The sequence below is a fragment of the Rana temporaria genome, chromosome 7 (genome assembly GCF_905171775.1).
Source record: "Rana temporaria chromosome 7, aRanTem1.1, whole genome shotgun sequence".
NCBI classification, from domain to species: Eukaryota; Metazoa; Chordata; class Amphibia; order Anura; family Ranidae; genus Rana; species Rana temporaria.
This window is the reverse complement of record NC_053495.1, coordinates 170167768-170190526: the sequence shown is the minus strand read 5'-3', so window position 1 is coordinate 170190526 and position 22759 is coordinate 170167768. Positions and strand designations below refer to the sequence as shown.

At 45.6% G+C, this 22759-nt stretch overlaps 1 pseudogene; it reads left to right on the top strand.

Annotated features, from left to right (window-relative positions):
- Positions 1 to 5105, top strand: part of LOC120945893 — a 29079-nt pseudogene extending 23974 nt beyond the window's left edge.
- Positions 5106 to 22759: the final 17654 nt, after the last annotated feature.

Here is a 22759-nt window from a genome sequence, read left to right as displayed (position 1 = left end):
TCTATTGTAATCCTATCCCGTTTTGATCCTAATTCCCTCTCCCATTTTTTGACGAAAGGGGGGACCGTCCGCTCGTCCACCTTTAGCAGAATCTTATATAATTTTGAGATGGTTCCCTTGACCTTCTCTGATGTGCATAGTTTTTCCAAAACGGATAGCTGCTCCCCTGACCTCAGTGGGTGCGGCAATCTTTTTATAAAGTGGGCCAGCTGATGGTATCTCCATTCGTCAATTTCTAAAAAAAAAGTTTTTTTCTCTTTTAATTCTTGTAGTGTTGCAATGTGCCCATCTTTTATTACGTCTCTTAATTGAGTTGTGTCTTTTTTTATCCAATTTCCTCCAATCTGTGATTTACCCGGTGCAAAATAATCATTGTTTTTAAGTGCTAATAGTGGTGAATTAAATTCCTTTTCTATTTTTTTATACATAGTATCCCAAATTTTTAGTGCCTTTTTAGTGATCTCATGTGTATTCTTATCCAGTGTCCTATATTGAGGTGGGTTCCAAATAATCTTATTGAGACTTGCCTTTGACATTTCATTTTCGATGTTGACCCACCTCTTTTCCTTGCTGGCCCTAGCCCACTCCACTACCCTTGACAGGATCACCGCCTCGTAGTATGTTTTAATGTCTGGTACTGCTAGTCCCCCCTTTATTTTAGGTTGTCTTAGAGTCTGGAAGGATATTCTGTGTTTCTTGTTTCTCCAAATAAAATTCATAATCTGTTTTTTAAGAGCTGAGAAGAGTATTCCAGGCAAACGTATAGGTAACATCTGAAACTTATAGGTAATCTTTGGTAAAATTACCATTTTACAAAAGTTTATTCGTCCTATCCAGGATAGTGGTCTATTTTTTATCCTCCCAATTTCCTCCCTGATTTCATTTAGCAATGGAATGAAGTTTTTCACATACATTTTTTTGGTTGATTTTACTAGGAAAATACCGAGGTACCTGAGTGCTTTTACCCAGGAAAATCGGTATTTCGATTTTAAGTCCCTTTCCTCCCGTCCGTCAACATTAATGCTTAAGATCTCAGTTTTGGCTACGTTGATTTTAAAATTTGATATTTCTCCGTATAGCGTACATAGGTCTAATAAATTTGGAATTGAGGTTTTAGGGTCAGACAAATAGAAGAGGACGTCATCTGCAAATGCCGAAAGTTTGTGTTCGTCCTCACCTATTTTAATTCCTCTTATATCGGGGCACCTGCGTATCCTGGCCAATAGTGGCTCCAGAGAGAGCACAAACAGGAGTGGAGACAGGGGACATCCCTGCCTAGTACCGTTTTTCATTATCAGCTCTTGGGATAAACTACCATTTATTTTTATTTTTGCCCTCGGTTCCTGATAAAGAGTTGTTATCCACTCTCTCATCCTTTGACCAAACCCCATTTCTTCCAGGGTGCGTAACATGAATCCCCAGTCTACCCTGTCGAATGCCTTTTCTGCATCTATCGACAGGAGTAGACTGGGGGATCCGATCATTTTCATTCTTTGCATTATCAACAATGCTCTGACTCCATTATCCTTCCCCTCTCTTCCCTGGATAAACCCTGTCTGGTCTGGATGTACCATCTTTGCCATTTCTTGTTTTACTCTCTCGGCCAAGACCTTTGCGAACAGTTTCACATCTGTGTTTAACAGAGATATTGGTCGATACCCTGAGCAATCTTCTTTGTCCTTGCCTTCCTTGTGGATAACTGTTATACTGGCCTCTGAGGCCTCCCGGCTCAAACAAAAGTCTTTACCCAGTCCGTTAAAATATTGGCATAATTTTGGTAGAAGGATCTCCCTACATTTTTTATAATACAAAATAGTGAAGCCGTCGGGCCCCGGACTTTTACCTGTTGCTGTACCGGTTAATGCTATATTAATCTCTTTTTCCGATATTGGTCTATCCATAACTGATGCCTCGCTTCTGTTTATTTTTGGCAGTCCAGCTTTCTTCAAGAAATTTACAGTTTTATTTATTTTTTCTCCCTCCTGCCCCTTCTTTTGTTCTACCGAATAGAGTCTCTCATAATATAGCCTGAAGGTCTCTGCAATTTCCTTTGTTGTATGCATCATTTCTCCTTTTTCATATGATTCATATTAATGACAATTTAAGATTTTATGTGATCCTTCAATTTTCCATTATAAATGTTCCGTTATTGTTTCAATTGCCCGTATTCACATATATTACCTTATACTTCTGTATACTGTGAATCTTTTCACTTATCATATGTAACCGCAACAGTTATTTTCTTTTTTTATGTCAATAATCAATAAAAATGTATGGGAAAAAAAGACCTACACACTTTGAAGACAAGAAATCCTGCCATCTTTTGACCTGCAGCTGTGCATGGTAGTCAATCAGCCTCTAATTTCTGCTTGTAAATTAAGCTTTGGCAATAAAACCTGGAAGGTTATTGGTTTCCAAGCAGAGCTGCACCAGATTTTGCACACTCCAGCTGTAGTAAATAACCCCCAATATGTCTTGGCAGGTGTTCACATTTCTACCATGCCATATGTGGGGGAAATAAACTGACATTCTTACAGACCAGTATAAGGAATACTACAGGGTGGGCTATTTATATGGATACACCTTAACCACTTGAGCTCCGGGCCATCGTCAAATGACGGCTTCACGGTGACTCTGAATATTCAACAGGACGTCTTTTGACGTCCTGTATTCCTCCGGCCACTGGGGGTCGCGCGAGCGCGCCCGGTGCGTCCCCGAGATGCCGATGCGCGTGCCTGGCGGTCGCGATGTCCGCCAGGTACCCGCGATCGGTACTGACAGAGCAGTGACGTGGAGCTCTGTGTGTAAACACAGAGCTCCACGTCCTGTCAGGGGACAGAGGAGACCGATCTGTGTCTCTTGTACAGTCACCCCCCTCCACACACAGTTAGAACACAATACAGGTATACATATTAACCCCTCCCTCACCCCCTAGTGTTAACCCCTTGAATGCCAGTCACATTTATACAGTAATTAGTGCATATTTATCGCATTAATCGTGCCAAAAACGTGTCAAAAGTGTCCGATGCGTTCGCCGCAATGTCACGGTGACAGTAAAAAAATCGCAAATCGCCGCCAATACTAGTAAAAAAGTTAATAAAATAAAAATGCCATAAATCTATCACCTATATTGTAAACGCTATAACTTTTGCGCAAACCAATCAATATATGATCATTGCGATTTTTTTTACCAAAAATATGTAGAAGAATACGTATCGGCCTAAACTGAGGAAAAAAAAAGTTTTTTTTAAAAAAAATTGTGATATTTATTGAATAAAAAAGTAACAAATATTGTGTTTTTTTTTAAAATTGTCACTCTTCTTTTGTTTATAGCGCAAAAAATAAAAACCACAGAGGTGATCAAATACCACCAAAAGAAAGCTCTATTTGTGGGAACAAAATGATAAAAAAATTGTTTGGGTACAGTGTAGCACGACCGCGCAATTGTCATTCAAAGTGCGACAGTGCTGAAAGCTGAAAATTGGCTTGGGCAGGAAGGTGTGTAAGTGCCCGGTATGGAAGTGGTTAATAAAATGGGAATGGTTGGTGATATTAACTTCCTGTTTGTGGCACATTAGTATATGTGAGGGGGGAAACTTTTCAAGATGGGTGGTGACCATGGCGGCCATTTTGAAGTCGGCCATTTTGAGACCAACTTTTGTTTTTTCAATAGGAAGAGGGTCATGTGACACATCAAACTTATTCAGAATTTCACAAGAAAAACAATGGTGTGCTTGGTTTTAACGTAACTATATTCCTTTATGAGTTATTTACAAGTTTCTGACCACTTATAAAATGTGTTCAATGTGCTCTCCAGTGACATGCGGCGAGTGCTACGCTGTGGGCTCTTGCTGAATGAAGCTAGGACAGCTACTGATGTTTCTTCATTAGTGACAGATTTCATACATCCACATTTTGGCAAATCCAACACTGACCCAGTTTGACGAAACTTAGCAAGCAGTTTGCTAACTGTAGCATGGGAGATGGGTGGTCTCGTAGGCTGTCTTGCATTGAAATCTGCTGCAATGACCCGGTTACTGCGTTCACCAGACATCAAAACAATTTCTATCCGCTCCGCACGTGTTAACCTCGGCGACATGTCAATGGCTGTAAACAAAGAGAAACTTGTAAATAACTCACGAAAGAATAAAGTTACGTTAAAACCAAGCACATCGTTGTTTTTCTTGTGAAATTCCGAATAAGTTTGATGTGTCACATGACCCTATTGAAAAAACAAATGTTGGATTCAAAATGGCCGACTTCAAAATGGCCGCCATGGTCACCACCCATCTTGAAAAGTTTCCCCCCTCACATATACTAATGTGCCACAAACAGGAAGTTAATATCACCAACCATTCCCATTTTATTAAGGTGTATCCATATAAATGGCCCACCCTGTAGTTCATAACTGTGCTAATAAGGTATTCCTTACACAACTGGTATTAATAAACATGACTGTTCATGTAGCCAAAACTATAAAATGTGCTTAATGGATTGTAAAACCTTATTAATGCAAAGGATTCAATGCATAAATTACAGGGCAGCATGGGTCCCTGGGGCTACAAACCAGAAGAAGTACGTTCTGTTCTTGTGAATAAGACATTTCCTGGGTGTCATCTCCAACTCGACAGCAACAGAAGAAAAGCTCAGAAATAGCCAGAAACCAGCAATGAATTCTCCTATATTAATGGACACATATTAAAATGTGGTGCCCAGTGGCTGGAAACAAGACATTTCCTCTGGGTGTCACTCCCTAACATACACTGATGGAAGAATAAAATCACAACCAGCGGCCAGCCCAGCCAGGAATTACACAAGTACATTAACATGAACTTCTAATTAAAGGCAAATGTCACCCTTCTGACATGGTTCCATGTTGCACCCCATAATTAAAGTGCAACACAACACATGGTGCCATTCAACAGATCCTCGCCATCAAACTACCCCCCCCTCCCCCTGAATCGTAGGGTGCTTTTCTTGCTGGCTTCTGCTTATTTTTTTAATTTGGCATGGCTACAGAGCTGTAGTCTCCCATTCATGCATTTGTGAATGGAAGACTATGGGGGTTATTTACGAAAGGCAAATCCACTTTGCACTACAAGTGCAAAGTGTACTTGAAATTGCACTGAAAGTGCACTTGCTGTAAATCTGAGGGGTAGATCTGAAATGAGGGGAAGCTCTGCTGATTTTATCATCCAATCATGTGCAAGCTAAAATGCTGTTTTCCTGACGCATTCATGGCAGCACACACTGGGTTGTGACTCCGCCCCCACAACCTGACAGGATTGGTTAGCTATAAATTTGAAGGGGAGACGCCCCGCACCATTCTCTTTTTTTATCCTCACCTGACAGATTGGACGAACAAGCAAGAAGCATGCCTCTTACCGCAGATCGCCCCAGCAGGTTCAGCCTCTCCTGTTTGGAAGTCCCTCCTGTACAGTCTCTAAATGAGCTTTATGGTGGGAACCCCCGTTCTGGTGGTCTCAGGGGCTCTGGAATTATACTGGCATCTGTAGCAAGCTTTAAAGAAGCTTCAAATCTCGCAGTGGTCCCCACTTTCGCTCTGTCTTTCCTTCCAGTGCAGTGTGTGCTTCCACAGAGGTATTTGTATCATTACATTTGCCACCTAAGGTTAGTCCGTTTTGTACCTTTGCCTGCCTGTTGTTTTTTTCTCAGCTCTGCTGAGCCCTGTGGTTCCTCTGACACCCCATACTCTCGGGGTCACCGCCGCGTACCCCTCAGCGCTCTGCGCATGCACGCAGCTCAGTGATGATGCCGCCGGTCTCCTCTGCCCTCTTCCAAATGGCGGCGCCGTTTAAAAAAAAAAAAAAAAAAAAAAAGGAAACAGTCCTATCGCTCTGTAGTTCTGGCTGCAGTCCTGCTGCTCTGCTCTACTCAGAGTGAAGATTGCACCAGGTGTGTGCAGGCTCGTCCCAGTTCAGCCTGGGCCAATTGATTACACAAAAAAAAAAAAAAAGAAAAAGAAATAGGAACAAATAGGATAGAAGATATAATACATTTATATATTAATTTATAACATATTGTAGGAGAAAGTATATCCATAATTAAACAATTAATATAATCCAAAAAATAAAAAATAAAATAAGGATAGATATATGTATATAAAATTATTATATTTAATAAATAGAAATGTTGGGGGGGGGACATATTGTAATGTTTTCCCTTCTCTCTTTTTTCCCACCTTTCCGGGCTGTCTTCCTGCTATCCTCATGGGGGCCACTGCCCTCGCAGACCACCATCAGCTGACCAGGTATAGAGGCCGTCCAGAAGGTGGTAAGTAGAGAAGAGACAAAAAAGAGAGCTTGGCCACTGACGCTACAGTTTTGGTAGCCCTATCGGGTCAAAAGACGCAAGTTTGCGGCACAGAGGGAGATTCTAGCCATGCTTCCGGCAGAAGGCGCAAGAAGTCACTCAAGGTTACCCTCTTGCTTTCTTCAATCAAGGCATAGCCGCTCGCGTCACAGCCACTCCTGTCATAGTCGGTTCCACCGCAGACGATTACCTTCATCCCAGATGGAGCTATCTTACCCGCACCACAGCAAATGTTTGCAAAATATGCGGGGCGCCAGCCTTGCCAGGGGAATTGGCCTGCCGCTCGTGCTTCATTGAAGTAACCAAGGATTCGGAGGCCAGAGTATATACTGAGCTCCTAGGAGAATCGCACAGGGATCAATTGTGGGCGATCCTTCCCCAAGCACATCGCCCAGCACCCGGCCGTTACGCCAGGCTGCAAAAACCCTCTCTAAGAATGAGGAGTGTGAGCAGGCGTCGGACTGTCTCTTCTTTAGTTGAACCATTTGCCCATTCAGTCGAGGAAGCGATCGGCTGGGAAGAGGTTATGGCAGAACCTCTGAAGGTTCAGAAATATTTCCTGGTGCTGAAAAGGGGGTCCTGAATCATTTCCCTTCATCAAAGAGCTGGAAAACCTCATAAAGGATGAGTGGGGGAGATCGCATAAGCGGCCCAGTATGAGCAACAAGTTTGCAGATTGTACCCCTTGTGGGAGTCTAGGATCAATTCTTTGATCAATGCAACTACGGTCGATTCATCTTTAATGCGACTCGCTAGAGACGTTTCTCTACCGATTGAAGATGCAGTTACCATCCGGGACGTTCTTGATCGTGAAATCAATATAGAACTGAAGGAAGCCTGCTCCACGACAGGAGACGCTAGTAGGCCGGCTATCACCACGGCGGCAGTAGCTAAAACTATCGCTGCATGGGCGGCTAACGTTGAGAATTCCATTCTAGAAGGAGCCGACCAGGGGAAGATATTCTCCTCCCTGCAGGGAAATTAAGTTGGCTTACGGCTCCTGAGGGGGCGACTTCATGACTGGGAAGAGCCTTATGGCTGAGACCCTGGATAGCGGAGACAGCATCAAAATCTACTGGTGCAAAACTCCATATGGCGGCTCAAGTGTATTTGGCACAAAGATGGACTTGGCCATCTCCAAGGTTACCGGGGGAAAATCCGGGCTGATTCCCTCCGATAGGAGACCAGAGCCCCAGAAGGGCCCCGCTTACAGACGCGATCTTCCTGTCAAGTACAGGGATGCTAGATCCTACCGTCCCGGCAGGAAATTTAGGAGGGACTGGAAGACTCGACCCTCCTTCATGTATTTACAGTAAGCCAAGGCTATCACAGCCGGGGAACAGCAGAAGTCCTTTTTGAGGGTCCGTCTGCCCACCCAGCTCAGGTGGGCACCAGACTCAAGAGATTCGCTCGGATATGGGCAACTCGTATAACAGATTCATGGACACTATCCTCTATCAAGACCGGTCACAATTGGAAATTCATGGGCACATTGCCAGGGAACACATTCCAGCCTACCAAGTACCTCCGCACCAGAAAGGGAGGGGGTTTTATTCCCCTTTATTTCTGGTACAAAAAAAAAAAAAAAACAGGGGATCTACGTCCAGTCCTGGACCTAAAGAGGTTCAACAGACGATCAAAATAGAGGCCCTCAGATTGGAAAAGCCTTCAGTCCATTTTGTTGACAGTGGACGTGGGAGACTGGATGCTATCTCCTAGATTTTTCGGACGTTTACCTTCACGTCCCGATCATCCCGCCTTCCAGAGGTCCCTTCGGTTCTCAATCTATCAATCTCATTTCCAATTTTGGTGCCCCCCATTCGGCATCGCCTCAGCACCCAGAGCATTCAGCAAGTCAGGGTGTTCCTAGGGGCAGAATAATATACCAGGTTGTACCGGGTGCAACTCCCTCAAGAGAGGCTGAAGCCCTTACTCCAGAAGGTACAGAATCTGCTATCATCCAGACGTCTACTGTCAGAGCCTGCCTCAGTACCCGGGGGTCCATGTCAGCATCCATATCTTTGATACAGTGACCCCTGTGACACATGCAAGTCTTACAGAACTCCTTTCTCAGGCAGTGGAATGGAACATCAATACTCCAAACCATTCACATCCCGAACTGGGTAAAGCAATTAGTATGGTGGTGGACACACCCGTCCAACCTCAGGGAGTCCATTCCAATAGTTCCCCCAAGTCCAGAAGTAGTAACATCGGACGCCAGCCAGGGGGGATGGGGTCCACACCATCTAGACCAAGTAGCCCAAGGACAGTGGCACTTTCGGGCTCAGGGCATAGTGTCAAATATTTTAGCGCTCAGAGCAGCCTTTCAGGCTCTCCTGGCCGTTGCGCCTCTTCTAGAGGGGAAGAGTGTCCTGATCAGGATGGACAACAAGTAGCGGTGTCATGTATCCAGATACAGGGGGGCATCAGGAGTCGCACGCTTCAAGAGGAAGTTTGCCCATATTGGAAAGGGCACAAGTGCACCTGTTAGATCTATGGGCAGTGTACGTCCCGGCAACACAGAATTCGTTGGCCAACTACCTAAGCCGAGATACACTTTCAAACAACGAATGGTCCCTGAACCAACAGGTATTCTCCATTCTTACGAAAACTTGTGGAATACCAGAAGTCGACCTAGCGGCCACGCCAAAGAACTCCAAGTGTCAGAGGTTCCTGTCCAGAGCCCACTTTCCATCAGCCGAAGGGACAAACTGCCTAGCTCTTCCATGGAGCTTCGAGCTGGGGTACATTTTTCTTCCAACTTCTCGGATTACAAGATTCCTGTCCCGACTTCGGAGGTCCTCAGCCACGGTTATTGTACTAATACCGTTCCGACCGAGGAGGCCATGGTTTACGACCCTGCTACAACTAGGTACGCGGCCTCCAATACATCTTCCAGTAACCTGGGATCTCATACATCAGAGGCAATTCTTCCATCCAGTCCAGAGAAGCTGCATTTGCCAGCTTGGAAGTTGAGAGGGCTAGGTATGGGGAACTAGGATACTCTCAGGAGGTAATATCAACCTTATTACAAGCTCTAAGGAGCTCCACTGATGTCACCTATACTAGGATCTGGGAGAGGTTTGTGTCGTCGCAGCAAAGAGATTGGAATCCCATCTCAAATTCTTGAATTTCTTCAGTCAGGGCTTAACAAGGGCCCGAGCCCGGGTACCCTGAAGGTGCAAGTATCCGCCCTTTCAGCCATGACGGGTACTAGATGGGCTCTTCATCATCCGGTCACTCTGTTCCTCAGGGCCTGCGTAAGATCAGACCACCTAGGAGGCCAGCCTTTCCAACAGGGCATCTCTGTGTAGTACTCGAGGCCCTGTCCAATCCACCCTTTTCTCCATTCAACTTAGTCTCACCGTGGAACCTAGCTCTGAAGATGGCTTCCCGTATTGTGATCACCTCAGCTAAGAGGACGTCGGAGATACAAGCACTTATGGCTACGGAACCCCTATTTAGTGTTCTCCCCTGACAGAGTGGTTCTGAAGCCCTCAGACCATTTTTATCCAAGGGTAACTTCCTCCTTTCATTATAACCAGGACATCGTCCTTCCATCTTTTACTAATGAGAGGGGCGAGTCCCATGCCTAGGATGTCAAACCTACCATCTCCAGTTACTTCACAGCTACATCTCAGGAAGACGGATTCTGTCTTAATTATCCCACACGGGAGCAGACGAGGTCAGCCAGCTACCTCCCGTACCATTACCTCTTGGTTGTTAGTGCTATCGCGGAGACCTATTCCATCCAGCAACTTACGACTCCTAAAGAGCATTAGGGCTCATTCGACAGGGGCAGTGGCCACTTCTTGGGCAGCATATTGCGAGATTTCACCGGAAACCATAGGCAGAGCAGCAACTTGGTCTTCCCAACACATCTTAATTTCTCACTACAGAGTGGATTCTGCTCTCCTGGCTACCGTCGACTTTGGCAGATCTGTTCTTAGAGCCAATTCCTCAGCACTATAGAGAATAAATATTACTGTTTTCTTGCACCCTCCCGACTGGCGAGTTATTTCCCAGTGTGTGCTGCCATGAATGCGTCAGGAAAACGGAAAATTGTATACTCACCTTTCCGTAATTTTCCTTTCCTGACGCATCTTCATGGCAGCACACAGATGCCCGCCCTATTGTTTTATGATGATATATACAGAGAATGGTGCGGGGCGTCTCCCCTTCAAATTTATAGCTAACCAATCCTGTCAGGTTGTGGGGGCGGAGTCACAACCCAGTGTGTGCTGCCATGAAGATGCGTCAGGAAAGGAAAATTACGGAAAGGTAAGTATACAATTTTCCGTTTTTTTCCCCCTTGCCTGTCCCCCTCAGATCTACAGCGACCGCACTTCCAAGTGCACTTTCCGTGCAATTTCAAGTGCACTTTGCACTTGTAGTTTGCACTTGTAGTGCAAAGTGGATTTACCTTTCGTAAATAACCCCCTATAAGTTCCATTTGCCAGCACGACACAGGGATTCATAGATCTCAATGGAGCACAACTGCAATGACGTAATCCTTCTTGTATTCCATTGTTTACTTCCTCCAGCTCCCTTCTTCCATACAGACCTGGGGTTAGGAAAAAAGCCTGCAGAAGCTTATACAGTACATTGCACCCATGAACCCATGATCCACTAATCGTGGTTGCAATGCTTTGTAGGCTTCAATGCAATATGGGTGCATTTATTATGTTGTTTACATAGCAGCACCACATATAGGGCTAGATTCACAAAGCCTTTACGTTGGCGTATCTATTCATACGCCGCGTACGTTGAAAGATGCGCCGTCGTATCTATTCTTGCTATTCAGGGAGCTAGATACGCCAGAATTTCGGCTTCCTCCGACCGATGTAAGTCTTAGTACGCCGTCGTATCTAGGGTGCATATTTACGCTGGCCGCTAGGGGCGCTTCCGTAGATTTACGCGTAGACTATGTAAATGACCTAGATACGCCGATTCACGAACGTACTTGCGCCCGCTACGCCGTTTACGTAAGGCTTACATCCGGCGTAAAGTTATCCCTGCTATATGAGGCGCTGCCAATGATAAGGTATGGACGTCGGAACAGCCGTCTAATTTTACGTTGTTTACGTAAGTGGTACGTGAATGGGGCTGTGCGTAGGTTATGTTCACGTCGAAAGCATTGAGCCGACGTTTCTTAGGGAGTATTTGCGACGTGATTCTGAGCATGCGCGCGCATGCGCCGTAAGAACAGCCATTCATTTACATGGGGTCACGGCTAATTTAAATGAGGCACGCCCCCTACCTGCCTATTTTGAATTAGGCGGCCTTACGCCGGCCTATTTACACTACGCCGGCGCAACGTACGGCGCGGGATCTTTGAAAATACGGTTCTGGGCTCACTGTTTTACGTCGGCGTAGCGCATATGGGATGCGCTACGCCGGCCAAAAGGTACGCCGCTGTACCTGAATCTAGCCAATAGTCTATAACTACCCTACCAACTTTCTTTGTCTCCCTGATTCGCTGATGCAGCCCCTACAAAAAAAAGTTTCCAGAGTCACAAAGTCCAAATTTGCTCATGTAACAATGTTCCAGCTTGGTAATTGGCTGGTTAAGTACTTCACTGAGAATAGAAGTGAAAAGCATCACATGTTCCTCTCATTTCCAGAAGTACTGTTTTTTTTAACTTGGCAGCACATGGGGGCAGCACGGGTGCAAGGGTAAGTACAGTATCTATTTCTCGAATAGGCAAACCTGTTAATTTGACAAATTCAGGCAACATACATATTTGCTTTAAACATTGGCATAAAGCTATTAAAAAATAGGTGGATACAGCTGCACTAGTCAGATGCCTGAAGGCCTCGGGCTTTGGTCATATAATTTCTGACGAAGGAGAAACACGTCCAGTTTGAAGAGTGAAGATCTACCTTGGCCTCCAGACATGTTCTACCCCTGGATGGAGCCTGGATCAGCATGTCTTCTTTATTCATCCAAGAATGACTGATCAGAGATTCATGTTTACATTTCAGTATAGGCCCACTACAATGACCCTATAAATAATATGGGTTGAAAGGAAACTGTATGTGTTGTCTACACAGCAACCAATCAAATCCCATTCTTGTGTAATGCATGCCGGGTGAAGAAGTGAAAGCTAGTATCGGCAATATCTCCATGTTTCTCCTCATGCAGATTTTATAAATTAATTCTGAAAAAGATTAATGTCTGTTTTCATTGTGTCTCAGTCAAAGCTGTATACTCAGACTCACACTCCACAATATATTTGTTTGTGATGGTTGTGGCCTAAAGCCTTGCTGGCCTCAGCCTGATGGTGCAGATAATTGAAAGTGATGTGAGTTCTGGAAACAAATAAAATAATAAATATAAAAAGTGTTTTTAACAATTATTTCAAACCATATTATTATTTTTATACAGCGTATTTAAGGGATGGGTAAAAAAATACAAGCACATTTCCCCAAGTTGTCTCCTTTTCGCTGCCCCCGGAGTTAGGTGGCCATAGATTAGGGTGACCAGACATCAGGGCCGGCCCTACCATGGGACCCGATGGTACCATTGTACCAGGCAGCACTTTCAGAGGGGCAGCAAATTTCCTGCCAGCACGCCATCCCATTCCGCCAGCTCCACTCTCCACTCCACTGTAGGGCTAATTGCCGCCTGACCGCTCCTCCCGTTCCGCTCTCCGCTCCACTGTGGGGTTAATTGCATGAATAGAGCCATAACAGGTCCTTTTTATACTCCTATATACATGTATAGAGCCATGATAGGTCTACTTTAGTTATCATGATATAAAATAATGGATGTGGGGGCATTTTGGTGAACGTAATTTTTTTTTTTGGGGGGGGGGGGGCAGCATTTCATTCTTGGTACCAGGCAGCACAATGTCTTGGGCCGGCACTGCCAGACATTCCCAGTTTCTGGGGACCATCCCCGGATTGAGGACATGGTCACCGGACCAAGTCTGTCCCCAGTTTTGTCCCCGGATTGGATTTGAACAGGGGCTTGGGCAATTTCAAAATCAGTCAGTGCAAAATTAAAAAAAAAATTCCCCACTTCGCCGTGCCTACTAGCTTAGGAGGGTGTATTTTTTCCCATTATATGTGCCCCTTTCTGATGATCGTGTGCTGGTGGAGGGAATATTTCTTCAGTTTCGGGTGCATGCCCATTCAGCTCTGCTCGCATGTTCTTCTGCCTTGGCTCAAGTCCCGGGCCAGCCGCCTGTCTATCTTCTTGCCTTCCCTGGCGGAGTGATCTTCCTCCGCTCCCCACCCAGTAGTAGCTGGGGCCTGGAGAGTAAGACTTGATAGGCTGTGAGGCGGGCGGCGACGGGCATTGAGTCGCTGATTGCCACCATTACTAGTAACAAAAATAATATGTCCCCGGTTTTCATTTTAAAAATCTGGTCACCTTACCATAGATGGATCAAAATTTGGCGGGTTCAGCATGGACAGGCTGAATTTTGATCCATGTGTGGTCCTTCGGACCGTTCTCATCGGATGGACCGACCGTGTGTACAGGGCTTTAGAAGAAGCTGCAAATGTGACAAGACCTGTTTTACTACAAACAGTTGACTTTATCTAGAAAACATGATTGTGATCCGTTCAGTCAACTTCTTTTATCCTAAAAGGGCTAATAAGAATGCTTTTAGCTAAACAAGGTTCGTATGTAGAATGTAAATTCATACAAAACTCCAGGCAAATATAAAGAACACTCTTTAGTTCAGTTATGTAATCAACCATAACTTTATGACTACCCGTCTAATATAGAGTAGGTCTCTCTTTTGCCACAAAAGCAGCTCTGACCCATCGAGACATGGACGCCACTAGACCTCTGAAGGTATGGTGTGGTATCTGGCACCAAGCCGACAGTAGCAAATCCTCTGGGAGAAATTTGCTAAAGCTGGAGCAGGTTTAGGGTTGAAATTGTGTTTATTGTCAATTTCACAAATATCACAAAGAACAACATAAAAGTTACAACTTAGTGACAACCACTAGTAAACATAGGTAATGAGTCAGCCTGATGGCTATCGCCCATCAGAATCTGGTTTAGCTATACATGGTAGCCAATCAGCTTCTAACTCTAGCTTGTTCAATTAAGCTTAAGCAATAAAACCTGGAAGCTGATTGGTTATTATGCAGAGCTGCACTAGATTGCGCACTCTCCAGTTTTAGTAAATCAACCCCTATATGCGGCGCCGCTATTCCTTATGTCTTGTAGGTTGCGAGGTGGGGCCTCCATGAATTGGGCCTGTTTTTACAGCACATCCCACAGATGCTTATTTAGATTGATATTTAGAGATCTCTGTGTTCCTCAAACCATTGTAGGACCATTTTTGCAGTGTAGCAGGGTGCATCATTCTGCTGAAAGAGGCCACTGCCATCAGGAAATACTATTTCCACGTGTCAAGTAACATCTAGATGAATGGCAGGACACAAGGTTTTCCAGCAGAACATTGCCCAAAGCGTTGTTTTCGTTCGGCTTTTTCCGGCGTATAGTTACTCCTGCTATATGAGGCGTAGCTAATGTTAAGTATGGCCGTCGTTCCCGCGACGAAATTTGAAATTTTTACGCCGTTTGCGTAAGTTGTTCGAGAATACGGCTGGACGTAATTTACGTTCACGTCGAAAGCATGACGATTTTCTGACGTCATTTGGAGCATGCGCACTAGGATTCAGTCGCGGCTGGCGCATGCGCAGTTCGTTGGGCGCGGGGACGCGCTTGATTTAAATGATACATGCCCCCTACCCGCCGAATTTGAATTCCGCCAGGTGATTTACGCTACGTCGCCTCAACTTTACAGGCAAGTGCTTTGTGAATAAAGCACTTGCCTGAAAAACTTGCGGCGGCGTAACGTAAATGACATACGTTACGCCAATATAAAGATCCGCTCTCCTATCTGAATCTGGGCCATTGTCTTTTTATGGAGTTGGACTTTAAAAGGAGGACATCCATGATTTTTTTTTTTGGAAACATTACAAAAAACGTTACCTCTAATTAAGACTATCCTATGCCTGAATCGCTGCTGGTTATTGTACGAATCTTATTTTCTTTCATCCTGGATACTAAATACAGCGCTCTTCTTCTGGCACGGAGACTGCAGATTCAGGATCTCATACAGTAAAGGAATAGTTTCACACAATGCAAGCTGTTCTGTCTATAGACAGGGGAAAGTAAACGGCAAGATCCACTCTTGTCCATTCAGATAAAAAGTATATAAAATGGTGAATGGATGAAAAGAGAGGAAGGGGGAAAGTGATCAACAGTATCCCTTACTACAGTCACAGCTCAGGAAGAAGAGCACTGTGTGTAGTATCTGGGATGAATAAAACCTAAATGTGTACAGTAACCTGCAGTATGTGGAAAAAATAAATGTTCCTGGACTGCCGCACTCTGATAGGCGATTTATTGAAACAAAATAAACAAAGGATAAAATCCAAAGCTGTATAACATCCAAAAAATCATGCAACACTGCAATCAATGGTAAAAAGTGGACATAGGGGACAAAAAAGCTAACATGTTTCACATCATGGATAGATGCTTAGTCATAACCTGCAGAAATCTGGCCATATAGAATAACCCAAACCCTTTCTCTACTCACAGGCCAGCCTGTATCCTCTTTGATTCTCTGAAATCATCCAGGTGCCAAGACCATGGAGTCCGCTCGTTCTCCACTCCAATCCATTATCCACACAAGGGGCCACACATCCCCAACTCCAGCTAAGATTTGCTTCAATGACGGCACACTCCCAAGCAATAAACCTTAGCTGGAATTGAACATCTTTGGTGTGCTGCCCATTATTTGGATGCTGAGCATAGAATAGTCTTAATCAGAGGTACTTTATTTACAATGTGATGTTTCCAAAAAAAAAAAAAAAAAGTTTCCTGTAGTTTTGCTTTAAAGTGGTTGTAAAGGTACAATTCTTTTTCCTAATTGGCTTCCTTTACCTTAGTGCAGTCCTCCTTCACTTACCTCATCCTTCCATTTTGCTTTTAAATGTCCTTATTTCTTCTGAGAAATCCTCACTTCCTGTTCTTCTGTCTGTAACTCCACACAGTAATGCGAGGCTTTCTCCCTGGTGTGGAGTGTTGTGCTCGCCCCCTCCCTTGGACTACAGGAGAGTCAGGACACCCACTAACACACAGCTCATTTCTCTATCTGCAACGTACAGAGCGTCCTGACTCTCCTGTAGTCTAAGGGAGGGGGCGAGCACGACACTCCACACCAGGGAGAAAGCCTTGCATTACTGTGTGGAGTTACAGACAGAAGAACAGGAAGTGAGGATTTCTCAGAAGAAATAAGGACATTTAAAAGCAAAATTAAAGGATGAGGTAAGTGAAGGAGGACTGCACTAAGGTAAAGGAAGCTATTTAGGAAACAAAATTGCACCTTTACAACCCCTTTAATCTAATTCAAAAGAGGTACAAAAGCATTGCTCACAATAACACGCTCACCTCTCTCACACAGTGTTCAAAATTAGCTTGTTTCAATACGTAAACAACTTACTGTAAAAGAAGGCTGAAAAAAAAAAATTTACACTGTAAAGCGGAGTTCCACCCAAATTAACAACCACATCCTATCCCCTTCAGTAACTGCAAATATGTTCAATTGCCACATCATTATTTATTTGCGCTGTAAATACCGTATTTATCGGCCTATTGCGCGCACCGGCGTATAGCGCCCACCCCTGATCTGGACGTGAAATTCCTGAAAAAAAATATTTTATTACTTTCAGTTTTGGTGTCTTGCCTGGCGTCCATCGGCGGCCATGTCCGGTCTGGCGTCCGTCTGCGGCATTTGTGGTGTCCTCCCCGCTTGTCCCGTGCTGTCTCTGAGCCGAACCCCGCTTCCCATGCTGTGTGTGAACGCCGCCGCCATATACCGAGCGCAGTACACTCGGGCACGCTTGGCTCCTCTCGCATAACCGCGAGGGGAGCCGAGCATGGCCGAGTGTACCCGAGTGTACTGCGCTCGGTATATGTCGGCGGCGGATTCAAACACAGCGCGGGAAGCGAGTATCGGCGTATATCACGCACCCACAATTTTGCCCTGATTTTAAGGGAAAAAAAGTGCGCGGTATACGCCGATAAATACGGTACCTTTTTATTGCAGGGTAAAGTCTGACTTCCTGTACATCCCTCCCACAGGAGTAGGCAATTCTACTGCTTTCCCCGGCACAGCACTGTCTCTTGGGGGCTAAGTGTCATACTTCCCAAGAGTCAGTGCGGAACGCCGCCCAGCGAAATCTCGAGTGATTGCCATCGCAACCAGGAGGTTTACGGCGCTGCTCACAGTAAACACTGAGCATGCGCGGGAACGAGCGGTGAATGCTGGGAGATAAGCATTCACCGCATATAGGAAATCAGTGCTTGTGAGCTTCACATGCCCACAAGCAAAATGGAAAATTATCATTTTTTAAAAGATGTTCTTGTGCATGAAAACGGACAGCGGATATATAAAGACACCAAAACAGTGAGTATTGTTTTGTAATGTGGAAAAGAATTGAATGACAAAAAAAAAAAAAATGATTGGCCGTGGGACCTCCGCTTTAAATTTGATAAAGGAAGCTGAGCGATGTGAGCCCAAGACTATACTGCCATCTTGTGGTAACACTACAGTACAGTCCATTAATACTTAGAAACCATGCTCAGGCAAATATGGAGGGTGCTTTAGCTACTCTTTCTAAAAATATCAGTTGCCTGACAGTTAGATAATCTAATAGCTTCAGGACATCCCCAGGTTTTGACCCAGCACAAGTATGTAGATCAGAAGTCTTGACTCATTGCTTATATTTTATATTTGTTCAGGGTCTGCGAGAGTGCTAGTTGTAATAATAGAAGATCAGCAATTGCCGCCTTTGCACACACAAACACATATCTCTTATCTAAAGTGGTTCTAAAGCCTAAGCACTTTTTACCTTAATGCATCCCTTGCACCCAGGTAAAAAATGTTCAGACATTGATTTTGACCCCTTGCTGCCCCTTATACTTACCTGAGCACTCATTTAATACAATGCTGCAATATCTGTATGCCCTGGATGCGGGCGGTGAGAGCGTGGTGGGCTCGGGGAAAGCTGCTCCATTGTCTTCTCCTGGAGCAGCTTTTACAGTGTCTCCTCTCTCCTCCTCCCAGCGCTAGGCATCCAATAGGATCGCCTGACATTTGGCCAATCGGGAAACAGGATTCACATTTGCTTCCTGATTGGCCGGGATGAGGATCAGTGTTGCAACAGTGAATTTTCATTCGCTATTGCAACACACCTGGGCAGGGCTGTTTGAAGGAATTTAGGGGCCCCAAGCAAAATGGACATGGAGGACCCCAACCCCCCCCCCCCCCAACGCACGCACGCACGCAAAGCCTACAGGAAACATAGCATAGCGATACAGTTTAAGTTCACCTACACTTTATATAAATAAAAAGTGTTTACAGTGCAAATACTGCTGTTGCATATAATGTGCATACAATTTAAACATTTTCAACAATTGAACATTTGCAAAAAACACCACTGTACCATAAAATCAATTAAAATACATAAAAAAGGTGCACAATAACTAAATCCAACATATTCCCCCATCTTCCTCCCACCCCACAGCAGGTGTCCCCACCAGAGCCTCCCCATCAGAGCCCACCCCACAGCAGGTGTCCCCATCAGAGCCCACCCCACAGCAGGTGTCCCCATCAGAGCCCCCCCCCACATCAGGTGGTGTCCCCATCAGAGTCCCCCCCCCACAGCAGGTGTCCCCTTCAGAGCCCCCCCACAGCAGGTGGTGTCCCCATCAGAGTCCCCCCCACAGCAGGTGTCCCCATCAGAGTCCCCCCCCACAGCAGGTGTCCCCATCAGAGCCCCCCCCACAGCAGGTGTCCCCATCAGGGTCCCCCCCCACATCAGGTGGTGTCCCCATCAGAGACCCCCCCCCCACAGCAGATGTCCCCATCAGAGTCCCCCCACAGCAGGTGTCCCCATCAGAGTCACCCCCACAGCAGGTGTCCCCATCAGAGTCACCCCCACAGCAGGTGTCCCCATCACAGTCACCCTACAGCAGGTGTCCCCAGCAGAGTTGGGGATGAGTGGCTGTGCTGGTGGGGGGTGGGATGAGTGTCGCCTTCCCCAATAACCTTAAGACCAGGGGAAGGGTGGAGGAATAAGTAAATCCCCAAGGTAAAAGATCTGGAGCCTCTGCCCCAGCTTAACTAGGCTGGTGCTTGTGGCTCCGGTTCCCGCCATTGCTGCTAGCTCCACCGACTCCATGCTGCAGCAAGTGTAGCAGCTCGCTGTCCTTTTTTCAATACTCCTGGTCTGTTTGCGCTGCAAGGACCGGAAGTCTACACCAGCCAGGGCCCACCCCCCGCCTTCCTGCGTACCACAGGCTGGAACCCACGTGCCCGACCGGAAGTTCCACCCCCTTTTAGAAATTACGTCACCCAGACCCGGTGTAGTGTCACAGTCTGCTGCCTATCGTAGAATGCTGCGGAAGTCACGTTAGCGGCCAACTGCGCATGCGCTATGCGTTCCAAACGCAAGTGCGATGCGTTCCAATAGATTTACGACAGTACACACCAGCGAACCCGGCATTCAGGGCGACGTGGATTTAGAGGAAAGTGGCCAGTCGGTCTCACGTCCTTGCTTCACTCGGACAGCTCGCTCTGCTCGCTCGGCCTCCTGGCTTTTTTTTTAACATCCTCCAATCCACGGGGATGTTAAGGAAAAAGCCTGGATGCCGGCCGAGGTTTCACTGGTGTGTACTGTCGTGAATCCATGGAACGCATCGCACTTGCGTTTGGAACGCATTGCGCATGCGCAGTTGGCTGCCACGTGACTTCCGCAGCATTCTACTATAGGCAGCAGAATGTGACAATACACTGGATCAAACGGAGACCCACGCTCCAAGAATGGGACGGACTCTCCCGGCCGGTCCAAGCTCTTGCCAAGTGGGGAAGAAGGGGCTCCGGAGCGTCCCACACACATCTGGGAGGATGCTGGGATGGCCTAGTGGACCGCAAAGTCCAAAGGAAAAAATAAGCAGAAAAAATTAAGGTGAGCCATGCACCCACACTCAGGATCTCTGCCTGGAAAGAGCGCAGCCCACCCACAGTTCCACGCATTGCTTCCACCATGGCGGAGGAAACACTACAACTGAGGCCATGGTGGAAGTGGGTTGCCTTAAAAGGTGTTATTCGCAATGTTTCCTGGGAAGTCGGGTGGCGCTACGCCCTCTCCAGGTGCTGTCCTGAAAGACGCTTTGAGAAAAAATCTTCTGCAGCTGAAAAGGTTAAATAAAAAAATAGAAAGGCTCTATATAATATACTAATGGAATATTTGGGCTCAGAATATTTCCTTATGTTTATGGTTACAAATATGTCCTTCTTTATGTAAACAGGAACGTACTGTGCCTTGGCAGAGCCTGGCGCTGTCTGTTTGTCCTGGCAGACAGGAACATACCGTATCATGTGCTCTTCCTTCTCTATGGCAAAAGGTTACTGCATATTCTAGGTGTACTGTGTCTCGAAAGTGCTCGGAAACTCTCAAATTGAAGACAAAGACAAAGAGATGTTGGTTGACCTGTCCACTCAAAACGTTGTAAGACAAATATAAACAGGAGGGTCCCAACTCCAGGGAGTGATCGCATTAGAATGTGACATCTGTATAGCATGGAGATTTTATGTTTTAAATCATCAAGAAGTTCAAAAGGGCATTCAAGAAATACAAACTAGGAAAACACTGTCATATATACTGTATATATTTAGTATAAAACATATTAAATTACAATGTGATAGTTACAGTGGGGAAAATAATTATTTGATCCCCTGCAGATTTTGCAAGTTTGCCCACTTACAAAAAAATGAAGGGTCTATAATTTTTATAAGACAGAATATCAACCAAAAATCCAGAAAGAAAAAAAAAACACACACACGATACAAATGTTATAAATTGAGTTGCAGTTCAGTGAGTAAAATAAGTATTTGATCCCCAAGCAAAACAAGACTTAGACCCCTTTCACACTGAGTCGGTTTTCAGACGATTTAGAGCTAAAAAATAGCCTCTACTAAGCGCCTGAAAACCGCCTCTCATCCATTCCAGTGTGCCTTTTCACACTGGGGCAGTGCGCTTGCGGGACGGGAAAAAAGTCCTGCAAGCAGCATCTTTGCGGCGAGTTGGGGGCGCGGTATACAGCGCTCCCAAAATGCCCCTGCCTATTGGAATGAATGGGCAGCGCTTTCAAAGCACCTTGAAGGCACTGGGATATAGGAGTTTATAACCCCTTTTTTGGAGTTAAAAGCGCCCCACTATCGGCCAAAAAGCGCTGCTTAAACAGTTGTAAAGCGCAGCTAAAGCAAACAGCGCTTTACCACAAACGTTTCTTGTAGTTGGTTACCAGGTTTGCACACATCTCAGGAGGGATTTGGGTCCACTCTTTTACAAATCTTCTCTAAATCCTTAAAGGGGTTGTAAAGGTAAAAATGTTTTTCCCTAAATAGCTTCCTTTACCTTAGTGCAGTCCTCCTTCACTTACCTCATCCTTCGATTTTGCTTTTAAATGTCCTTATTTCTTCTGAGAAATCCTCACTTCCCGTTCTTCTGTCTGTAACTCCACACGGTAATGCAAGGCTTTCTCCCTGGTGTGGGACACTCTCTACTTTGCAGATAGAGACAGGAGATGTGTGTTAGTGGGCGTCCTGACACTCCTGCTCGCCCCCTCCCCCCTCAAGAGGCTTTCTCCACACCAGGGAGAAAGCCTTGCATTACTGTCAGTGACATTGCCACTGTGAAGAATGAGGAAGGTGTGTTTACACACACCTCTCCCCGTTCTTCAGCTCCTGTGACCGATCACGGGACACCGGCGGCGATCGGGGCCGCGGTCACGGCGCTTTGGACCGGGTCGCGGGCGCGTGTACGACCCATGGCTCGGCACTTAAAGGGGACATACAGGTACGTGCCTGTGCCCAGCTGTGCCATTCTGCCGACGTAAATGTGCAGGAGGCGGTCCTTAAGTGGTTAAGAAAAGGTAATAATAATCCAAAAAGAGTGATAAACTAAGCCTTGACGTGAATACAAATAGACATAGTGCCAAAATAATTGATAGAAGATCCACCACTGAAAACTTCAAAGGCTTACTGGAGGGATTGAACTCGGGTAGGTGTACACCTAGTAAGTCAATCAGACTTGTGGTATAATAAACCTAGAGGAGGCTACCTCTGCAGACACGACCTTTAGGGAAATGATGGATTCCAAACAATGGACCTCAAATGGTATTTTGGGTCGATAAGCCCAAAACGGATGGTAGAGGTAGCCTCCTCTGGGTTTATTATACCACAAGTCTGATTGACTCACTAGTTGTACACCTTACTGAGTTCAATCCCTCCAGTAAGCCTTTGAAGTTTTCGGTGGTGGATCTTCTATCAATTATTTTGGCACTATGTCTATTTGTATTCACGTCAAGGCTTCGTTTATGACTCTT